The sequence below is a fragment of the Gastrolobium bilobum genome, unplaced genomic scaffold, assembly GCF_033153095.1.
Source record: "Gastrolobium bilobum isolate Gb01-03AN ecotype WA unplaced genomic scaffold, APGP_CSIRO_Gbil_v1 utg2637, whole genome shotgun sequence".
NCBI classification, from domain to species: domain Eukaryota; kingdom Viridiplantae; phylum Streptophyta; class Magnoliopsida; order Fabales; family Fabaceae; genus Gastrolobium; species Gastrolobium bilobum.
In genome coordinates, this window is record NW_026895153.1 from 71639 (window position 1) to 83886 (window position 12248).

Here is a 12248-nt window from a genome sequence, read left to right on the forward strand (position 1 = left end):
AACAGATTAAAAAATAACACTATTCGCGTGATATTTAAGTAAAAAAATTAGTAATTACTGTTCCAAAGAAAAGCAACTACAGTTGATTCTCGAGCTTGCTTTATCCTCCTGCGCCAGGCGCGGGTTAACTGAGTCCACAACTTTTGCCGCTTTGACCTGCACATTGCACCCAAATTTTTTGGGATTTTATGGTTGAAAAATGAGCTTTCTGTTCAACAACCTTCATAATCCTATGAGAGCTTGCAAAAGACTCACCTAAACTAAAGCCATATATCATGATCCACGCAATGATACTTTAGTTACTTGCTCTTTGTGTCATCCTAATCATTTATTACTTTGACTAAAATGCCACAAACTCATTTCTTCAACTTTTTCCTCCTACTAATATCCCAAACACAATGTCATTAGTTTCTTTTAACTCTATGTGGTCCACACCTCATACCTTTTATTCACTCTCCGTTCACATTAATTTTCGAAATATTCCTTTGGGTGCGCCACTAATATAATGTATCATTAGCTAAAGCTTATTTTAACTTCAAGACAAAATATAATTAACTTAATCATTCCTCGATTAAGCAAATCTGTACTTGTGAGAATTCTTCCGTTACTATTTATATTTATCGTATGTGTATAATGATGGACCAAAAACAATATTGCTTATATGTATAATTGCTGCTCTCCCTTTTGAATTCAATTTCAATGCCACGTCAAATTACATGCGTTGCTCAAATACTTTACTAAAGCGAGCCAAATGTCTCAGCTTCCTTTACTATAGCATGATTTCTTTTACTAATTAATCTCTTTTTTATTAATATAAATTATCAGTTCAACAATTATTATGCTGGGCTAGACTACACACGGATGTTGAAGCAGAGAAGTATGTGGATGCAGAGTAATGCCGAGATGGTTGAACCGTTTGAGTCCGGGTAGTTTGAGGAGAATGGGGGTGTACAGGTAAGGCACACACTCAAGTCAGTTCAGTATTCAAGTAGTTTAAGTATTCAATGATAAATAATTTTACCTGGGCTGGGATTTATAGTGGAGGGATGCTTTACTTATGTCACCTTTGTATGGTGGTGTTTATTCCTTTGATAGAGAATGGTGGTCTTTCACGGGCTATATTGTGGGTGAGATGCTTATAGATGGGCTAACCTCATTAGATGTTGCCGCAAGTTGGTATTGTTATTCAGTCATTGGTTTCATGTGTGGTCAAATGTCTCTAAGCAGCTGATCTCGCTAGGTCCCATTTGGCTTGGCAAGTGGATGCCATCTGTGAATGCAGAGATACCATTGCGCCTTCATCTCACATATATAAGGTCCAAATCAATAAACAAGTTACATTTTAAAATAAATACATAAGTTACTTAATCGTGAGATGTGACACAACTTGTAAGCACGACCGGTCTGATCGGTTGGCTCAGAAATCAGCCCATCAACCGATCCGATTACAGCATTGACCGTTTAACTATTTGATCCGGTATTGACTAGTGACCCAGTTAGGGGTGTTCATTAACCGATTCAAACCGCGGTAACCGAACCGAAAAATCGATAACCGAATAAATCAAAAAACGAAAAATCGAAAATCGAAAAAAATTTGCAAATTTTAATTGGATTGGATCGAATTTTGGATTGATTGATGAAAATCGATCCAATCCAAACCGATCCAATATATTAATTCTCCTCTACCTACTTGGATTTTTCCCATATCATAGTCGAAAAATTTCTAACCCATCAACTAAACCCAAGAAAAAACCTAGTCACATCTCATCTACAAAATTTCATATATGTAAAACTTCATATCTCATTGTCAAAAAAAAAAAAAACTATATTATCATTTAATGATGCTTTTGTATTTTAATTTTTTTTTTTTACAAAGCCAAAATATACAAAAGATGTTATTTGCACAATAATCATGAAACAAATTTTAGGATTTCCAAAAAATCAAAAACTGATCCAATCCAAACCGAAAAAAATTGGAATGGATCGGATAGGATTTGAAAAAAAATCCAAACCGAATGGTTGGTTACATGATCAAACTGAAGGGATGGGATCAAATGATTTTTTCTTTCAAAATCGATCCAATCCAGACAGCGAACACCCCTAGACCCAGTGATAAATCGCGGTTCAACCGGTACCGGTTTTCTCCACTCATAGTCCAAAAATTTCTAAACCCAAGACCCATTAACCCATCAATTAAACCTAAGGAAAAACCTAGTCTCATCTCTTCAACAAAATTTCATATGTGTAAAGCTTCATATCTCATTGCCCAAAAAACAAAAAACAAAACTATATTATCGTTTAATGATGCTTTCGTATTTCAAAAAAAAAAATTACAAAGCTAATATATAGAAAAGATGTTATTTGCACAATAATCATGAAACAAATTTTAAGATTTTCAAAAAACCGAAAACTGATCCAATCCAAATCGAAAAAAATTGGATTGGATTGGATTTGAAAAAAAATCCAAACCGAATAGTTGGTCACATGATCAAACCGGAGGGATTGGATCAGATGATTTTTGCTTCCAAAACCGATCCAATCTAGACCGCGAACACTCCTAGACCAACTGATAAACCGCGGAATCGCGGTTCAACTGGTACTGATTTTCTCTTTAAACCGAAATTTTAAAATTATTTACAAAATATTTTTTTGCAGGTGGGTTCGATTATATAACTATTAAATTAAGAGAATTATTTCAAAAATTGTATTTAATGGGATTTGAACCTGTTCCATTGAAGTTATACAACATAGTAAATACCACTAAACTACATCAGGTTATTGTTTAAATGGCACCATTTAAAATATTCATTATATAATTAAGTATAAAATATAAATTTATATATATATCCAGTTCATACGATTTAATCAGTGACCTACCGGTTGAACCATTGACTAAGTGACCCGATACATCGACCGGGTCAATGACCGGTCCGGTTCTAATAACATTGTTTGATTCTATTCTTAGGTATAAGAATTTGTATTTAAAGAATTATTTCAACCCAAAAATTTAAATTAATAAGTGATGAGTCTTCAATGATTTCCATAATTATAGAAACTTTGATATTATGTAAAAAAAAACTATTTCAAGTCAAAAGCTGAAGCTAATAAATGATAATATTTCAATAATTTTATATTATATTTCTTTAACAGGACTAGTGGCAAAAATACTTATCCTATATGTTATAAAAAAAATTATTCTCATTTAAATGAGTGTGAAAAATCTAATAAAGCAAAAAATAAAAATGAAAGTTACTTAAATATTTTCCTTTCTGATTTGGGAAGTTATTGACTCTGGAATCCAAAAGCAGTGAGAAGGTCCAACAGATACAGCGAGCCAGTGTGTAGTGTTGTCAAAGATTACCACTCTCTCCGGTAATGTCGACTTGTCAATTTGAATTTAAGGCTGAGTCTTTGTTTATGGATTATTATTAGGGAAATACTACTCTCATTTTACATGAGTTAGTTATCTCATTTTCTCTTACATCGAAAATCGCACCCCTTCTTTTTTCTTTTTCTTTTTTACTTTTTAATGGTGGACCCCACTTAAACTCTCTCTATAGCATGAGATGAGATAATACTCTCATGTAACATAAGATTAATATCCCCTTGTTATTATCATTATTTTCCTGGCAAGTCAAAGTTCTGCTCCAGATTTTTTCACCCCTTTGGAAGAAGATGATTGCCACCCTGCAATCAACAAACCCAGACATTTTTCTAAACGGCGTTTGATAAAGGGTAAGTTTTTTTTCCATAACTATGATTTTTAGGAATATGATAAAAAAACCATCTTTCCAAATTATCAAAAAATTATTTTGTAGGTTAAAATATTACTAGAGTTTTGTCCCCAAAAAAAATATAAATTTTTTTTAACACTTGGGATTCCAAGAATGCCACCAAAGTGATGATATTGTTGGATGACATTTTGAAAAAAAAAAATTGTACACAAAACAAAATTTCAAAAAAATCAAATTTTTGAAAAAAAATTTCAGAAACCTTATACCAAGCATGAATAAATAAAATTACCACTATCACTATTCCAAGAATCTCAAAAAATTCCCCCTATCAAATATCCCTTAAGCTTTGTGATTCTGCTTCTAAAATGACTAGGCCATAATTAACCTTGAAGATTTGAAGAGACTCTGGGTGTGCACTAACACACGTGAGGGATTAAGCTTCTACAATTTTTTTTTTTTTTTGGAAGTGGTTAAAGTTTGTGAAAATATATAAATTATTTCTAATTGTGTACCCTAATTTTTTGAGGATTTTATTAATCTCATGTTAAAGGAGATAAATTATCTCGTCATATAGATAAATTTGTGGGCTCCACTATCTGAAAAATAAAAGAAAAGAAAAGAAAAATGTGGCACAGTTATCGAATGGTGTGTAGGAGAGAAAGTTATCACATATAGCATAAGAGTAATTTTTCTCATTTTTTCACTGAAAAACAAAAATTAGTGTTTTATGGAATTTTTTTTTTAGAATAGTGTTCCTATTACGATGATAAAATTATCTCATGCAATTTCAAAATAACTTTATTTTAGGATTTGAGAAAAAAAAGATGTTTTAAGAGTTTAGTTTATATTTTGTAAAATGAATTTTTTAAAACATTTTGCGCTTTTTTAAAATCCGAAAATAATGTTATTTTGAGTTGTAAAATGTAATTTTATCTTTTATGATAGAAGAAACACTAAAATCATTTTTTATACAATAAACTAATTCATTCAAATAAAAATTTAGGCTCATACAAATTTAATACATCGTAAATTTATTTAAAAAAATAAATACAGTTTTTACTTGCAATTAATCCGTAATGTGTGACATATTTCTTAGTTTGTAAACTATCAATAAATGGTGTTAAAATCGAGATTTTAAATAAGATCGGAAAGGGATTAAAAAATTATAAACTGTAAAATCATAATGTAAAAAAATCGTAAAAACATGAAAGCGTTTGAAATATTAGTAAAATCGTTTTGATTAAAAAAATCGTAAAAACGTAAAATCATAGTGATAAATCAAGATTTTAACAACAATCCTATCAACGACAACTCCCATATTTTTAGATGGAAAAATGACATATAACATATTGCTGGATAAAAATGATATCACATCCTTTATCTAGATACGAAGGTTTTCATGTTTCATTACACTAAAGCATTAGACTTACAAGAAAGCCGAAATTAAAAATCTTAGATTCAGTATAACGTGAAACATGTTAAGTAAAATCAAAATAAAACTATTTATATCTATTCAAAATATAACATATATCTAAGGCAATAAGTTTATCAGAAAAATATTTCTGCAGTTACTGCAGATAAGTTATCTGCATTTATTCCCAAAACAATATTATTTTGGGATTGAAAGATTAAAAAATTATAATTATTAAGATTATAATAATCCTAAAATAAATTAAAATTACAAAAATACCATGATTTCCGTCTCAAAACGACATCGTATTAGGGTTACTGCAGATAACTTATCTGCAGTGACCGCAGAAAAAGCGAACCCTAAGTTTATTTAAGAAACTGCTTGAAAAAAAGATTATATCCCAACGTTATAAAAACTGGAGTTAGATCGGTTAGCATGACCGGTTCATACGGAAATCAAACTTTCAATTGGTCCAATGTAGCTAATTAGGGATGTGCATAATGTCCAAACGATTCTAAAAACTGAACCAAACCAATTAAAAAAACCGATTTTTTTTTTAAAACAGTTCAAAAAACTTATCCACTTTTTTATTTTGGATATCCATTTATCAAATGGTTTGGATATGCCAGGTAACCAAACCATATCCTTTTTTTTTTCTTTAATCGTTTTTTATTTTTACTTTTCAATATAAATGCGGTTCAGTTTTTGTTTTATGCGGTTATTTCGTATAATCAATTTGGCAATGTTCCTGTTTCAAAACTTTTTTTTTTAGTAATAAGAAGGGGCCTAAGCCTAAGAAGCAAAAACATGGGCTACCTGCCCGAAGCATCTTTTAGCAAAAACGGTCCCAAACCATTGGGAGCACTAGATAGAAACACAAAATGAGTCTGGTGCTGGAAAGCAGCTTTAGCCATCCAGTCAGCACATGAGTTCCCTTCTCTTCGGACGTGCTGAAAAATAATATGACAATCCTTCTCGATGAAAACTGTTTTTATTTGGCTCTTTTTCCTATCTTGTCCTGTACCGTTGATCAAAAATCAAATGACCCATTATGGATATACTAGGTATCATAGATACCTTGTTAAATGAACTAAGAATATCCAAGTCCGATTCAGCTTCACAGTAGCTTGGAAAAAAGCAACAAGAAATAGTTGGACAAGAGATTTTTCCTAGTTCGGAGGCTTAATGTCCCTTGGTAACAACATCTATTGTTAACTAAGTCGATATATAGATCCAATCCAAGTGCAAAACAAGAACTAAAACCTAGAAATTCCTAAACTAGAAACAAGAAAGGTATTTTTTATTTTATTTCAAAAAAAAATAACACAGCTCGTCAAAAATCGATTTTGAATTTGTTATAAAACCAGTTTATGAACTTGATAACTGGTTTATGATTTATAACCGGTTTTGATTTAAAATTGTTTTGAATTAAAACCGGTTCAAAACCATAAACCGATTTCAGAACCAGTTTCAAACCAGTTTGGACAAATTAAAAACTGATTTTAAAAAAGAAAACTGGTTCGGTTTGAAAGCCAAACCATTAAAAACCGGTTCGGTTTGGTTTTTGGCAAAACCGGTTTTTAACCACTCCATGCACACCCCTATAGCTAATGGATCGTATGTGCACTTGAACCGGAATCGAGCGGAATATAATGGGTGAATTAAGTGATAATTACCATTATGCCATTGGTCCATTTGTATTATTTTATTACCATTATTATATTTATTAAATATATTAAATCTAAATTTAAATTAAGCAGTTCAACCTGTGACCCACCGGTACAATAAGTGGGTAATTTATTTAATTTAAATGAGACTATAATTTCATTTTAAATCATAATTGCTTTTCAATTTGATTGTTTTCCTTTTTTAATTGCATTTTGTAGATTAAGATGGTGATGATGATAAGGTATTTCAAGTGTGGGAGCTTATTGTTCCAAAGCAGCATCTAATGTTGTTAAATCTTGATATGGAAGATTATAGTGCTTTGTGATTGGATATTTTTAGTTTTTCCTTGCATATGTGTGGTTGGATGTTTTGAAAAAGTTTGTGACTTGCAACCTGTTAATATTAAGGGTCTGTTTGGAGCACATAATAAGGAAGATATGATAGGATAGTTTATCTTATTCTCTCTTAATCAACTGTTTGGTGAGCCCATAGGATAGGATAAAGTTATCAGATTGGCTCATTTTATCCTATTGAGGGAGCCTGATAACTTATCCTAAGGGAACCCTCGGGTTACAATCCAAGAGCCCATATTCTCATTTTACTAATGTATCACTGATAACCTTGCCATTGCTAGTCTGGCCAACCCCACCTTGACCATGACCGGAGTCCACACCGGCGATGTCACTCCGGCGACCAAGGGCAAGAGAGACAGCTTATAGGTGATGACAGAAAACAAGGGTTTTGGGTCAATGTGGAGTTAGAAACGAGGGTCTTTGTTAGAAACGTGCTACCATTTGCAAGCCTTTCATTACGGTATCTGAGTTCACCGTCTCATCCCAAGAACCCTTTTTGCACATGAAATGTTGGCATCACCTCCAAGCTTCTCGGGTTGTATGCGTCGTGTCAGTTTGTTGATGAGGCCCACGACCTGTTCGATCAAGTAGCTAGCAAAGTAACAAGCGTGCTTATTTCTTTTTCTTAAATAAATTAAAATAGGAATTAATGTATAAATAAATTAAAAAACAAGTTTTAAAATCAAATAAAAAAATAATATAAAAATCTATTATCAAGGGTATTTTTGTCTATTTAAAACATATCCTAATGCAATCTGATTCACACCAAACACATGACATGATACTATTGTCTTATCAGGCTTTTTATCTTGTGCACATCAAACACATGATAAGATATAAGCTTATCAGACTCATATCATATCCTACCATTATCCAACCCACTTATCCACTTATCCGTCTTGATCCATATCCTATGCACCAAACAAGCCCTAAGTGTTAATAGACCTGACATTGTTAGCATAGCATAAATAGCACTTAACAAATTTGTTATGGATGAACATTAATGGGTTAATCTCTCACTCTGTTATATGATTTGTCCCTATTAATGGATTTTACCTCCTTATACATACTATGACTAACGATTATAATCATGGTGGATAGTTACTAGTAGTACCATTCTTAAGATCGTGGTAGGGTCCACATGCATCACTAAGATATGGGCTAAAGTCTTCTTCCAGGCTCCCAATAGGGTTGCCAGGTACGCCTACTCATGCTAAGCCCGCCAACCTTATCTGGTCAGAGACCTTGAACATACCTAACTATGTCCATATTTCGAACCCGGAACAAAATTGATAGCTCATTCAAATTTGATGTGTATCGAATATCAGTAGGGTTTTTTTTAGAACAGAACTATGAAATCTGCTTTGTATGTAGCAAGTGTGACTATTGATGGTGTGATATATTGATCAAGTTAATTCTTGGGCGTGTTTTCTCCTTCTTGATTGCGTACAGGGATTTGCAATTCGCCTCATAGGGTTTTTTTGTTCCCATGTGTTTAGTTTGGAACACTTATGCATAGTGGCAGACCTATTTGATTTTCTATGTGTGCAAGTGTACACATAAATTTGGTTATACATTTTTTTTAATAAAGAAGAGATATATTTTTTAAGAGAAAAATTTACTAATACTCTTGTGGTTTGTTTCAGAATCACTTATGCCCCTGTGCCTTTTTTTATCACATATGCCCCTGTGGTATGTAAAAAGTAAAAAATCACAGGGGCATATGTGATAAAAAAATACCCTTTTGCAAACCAGAGGGGCATATGTGATAAAAAAAAATCACAGGGACATAGATGATTCTAGAGTAAATCACAGGGATATTGATGAACTTTTTTCATTTTTAATTAATTATGAGTGTCACTCAAGGAACAATTTTAGTGGCTGTATTACCTACCAGGAATAAAGCACAGATATTAAGAAAGAAACACATCTCTTATTTACTGCTCATGTTTTAGTGGTTTTATATCATTAAGTTGATTACTATTTTTGTATGTTAAGTTCAAGTTTTTTTTTCTTTTGTTGTTTGAGGATTATATCCCTCATATTATATGAATGAAATTTTTTGTCAAGTTATATAATATTAAAGAAAGTGAGATGACACATTATTCAATGAATTGGTCTTGTCTTTTTCTTAACATGATAAAAAATTTGGTTCATGTAACATAAGGGATATAAAAAAAATTATATTCTTTTATTTTTTAATGTACTTAAAACTTTGTTTAAATTTTTTTTCTGGAAGCACTGCCTCCAAATCTCCTCTATTAAATATTCGAACTAAATATGCACACATAAATAAAATTTTCTGGGTCCGCTACTGCTTATGCAGTTATGTATTCTGCTTCTAATTCTGATATTATATTTCTGAGACATGCAACTTCCTCCAAGGACAATATAGGTTTGGCTTTCAATGAATAAATAGACTCAGGTTGCTTTATTTTTTTCAATCATATTAATTTTTAAGGCAATCAACCCACCTCTAAATAAATAATTCATACACCAATAGCCGGTGAACTTATACTCTATTTTTGGCGGATTAAAAACGAGTTGAACTCTTTTGCCAATAAGTAAATACAAGTTTGGTGTATATTTTAGTATAATTACTTTTAAAAGAATAAACATTAAAAATATTAAATTTAAAATAAGTAATGTTAAAATAATATATTTATGTTTGAGAATAAATTTTAAGAGTTAATTTAAAAGAATTAATTTTATCTGAATAATAAAGTAGAATTACTTTTGAAACGTATGTATAAGTAAAATTTTAAAATTAGGTAAGTCCTACACGAAAAATCAACTTTTTTTAATGAAAAAGTTAAATATTTTTAATTTTTTTAAGCATAATTCTACAACAAAAATAAATTTTTGCTACCCTGATTTTTTTCTTCTTCCATGCAAGCACTTAATATGATACTTAGCATTGAGTCTTGGCCAAAGTTGATTCTGGAAACTTTAATATCTAAAACAAACAAGCTCATATAAGGGTTCCCAGCAACTTATTCCCAAATTCTAAATCCCCAATAACTATGAATTGTGTCTTAACGAGGGAAATTTTTACAATTCTACTGTCTTACCCACTTTTCTATACATCCCTCTAATACAAATTAAACACCTATGTTGATTGATGACATGGAAAAGAAAAAAATATATATAAAAAATAAGTGTTTAATTTTCAATGGCAATAGTACATACTACTGCTGTACCAAAGATGAGCTCCTCAACGAGGAGTAAGAATTTAAAATAATAAAATAAAAAAGGTAATAAGGGTAAAGAGAAAACCTAAAGAAAAATAAGGGTAAAGAGAAAACCTAAAGGAAGAGTTCTATGTATGTATAGGAGTAGGATTCTTTGACATCAGTGTCAAATTTAAAATTTGACTGACACCTTATATGAGAGCCATTATATCAAAAAAAGATCAACGACTCTGATTTGTAAGCATGTGACACCATTGATCTTTTTTATCTAACGGCTCTCAAATGAGGTATCAAACTTTAAATTTAACACCAGTGTTAAAGGATCATGTCTTATAATTTGACACCGGTGTCAAAGGATCCTACTCCTTTGACACCAGTGTCAAATTTGAAGTTTGACACCTCATCCGAGAGCCATTAGATCAAAAAAGATCAATGATGTCACATGCTTACAAATCAGAGTCGTTGATCTTTTTTGATCTAATGGCTCTCGATGATGAGGTGTCAAACTTCAAATTTGACACCGGTGTCAAAGGATCCTGCCTCATCATATATATATATATATATATATATATATATATATATATATATATATATATATATATATATATATATCGCTTAAAAATTATGAGTCGAACCGTGTATAATTGAATTATATGAACCAATCAAATAATAAATACTTAGAACTAGTTTGAATTCAACTCTCTTTTAATTGAAATTTGAACAATAATTGACTTTAAATTTTGCAAAAGAAACAAGTTTCCTTTTATCAAACAATAAACAATTAAAAACTAGACTTATTACTAACTTCATTCTTTCAATTCCATTTTAATTTTAGAGTAAATACCTTTTTTGGTACTTAGCAAATTTTATGATGCCCGCTTTAGTCCCTAGCAAATAAAAAGGCTATCTGTGGTCCTAAGAAATTCAAAATGAATCCATTTAGTTGAAATTGTGGTCCCTCACAAATTCAAAAATACCTATATTAGTCCCTGACACGAGCTGTCGAACTCACGCAAATTAAAAATTATTTTTTATTAGGGTTCAGAAAATTTGTAGTAAAGTGGAAACTCTAAGTCGTCTCTCAAAGAAATTGTTTTGGTAAAAATCGCTTATGATGACAGAAAATTAAAAGGGGGTTTTGGATTTTGATTGAATAATTAAAAATGCAGAATATAAATTTGGAATAAAAATTCGTAATTAAAAATTAACCAACCTAAGGTTAGGGTTCCATGGACGTCTTTCCTCGGATAAAAAGATATCAGAATCATGATTGATCGTCAATCGAATCAGAATCCTTATTTCCAATTGACAACCCTCTCTAAGCGATCGCTTAACATTTGATCAAATACGGTGCTTCTACTCCATAATCGCAATCGCGAACCTCAGATTGAATATCCATGATCGCACGATATCAATCTGAGTTGGGAAGGGAAACAAAACTGATTTAAAATAAAGCGCAGACCCTCAAGACTAATCTATGGAATCCGTTACCCTTAGATTGATTAAAAGGTTCTTAGCCTCGCATGGCTAAGGTAAACATGATTAAAATAAAATAAAAAGAAGAAGAAGAAAAAGATGAAGAACGCGAAGAATGCTCCAGAGAAAGTGCTTTGATCCTAAAATACGAAAATTCAGAATGAATAAAATGTTTCCTACTTTGCCGTCATATACCCCTACCCAAAGCGGGTTAGGGTTCAGTTCTGATCGGCCCATCTGTCTAAAATACGAAATAAAATAAATAAAATAAAACTAAAACTAAAACTTGGCTTTGGGCCACTTAAGTAACTGGGTTTTAATTTAAATTACAAGTCCAATAATAAAATAAAACTTCAGCAAAATGCGTCCGACTTGGCGTAAGAAATCGACCAGCTTCCAGTTAGAATTGGGCTTC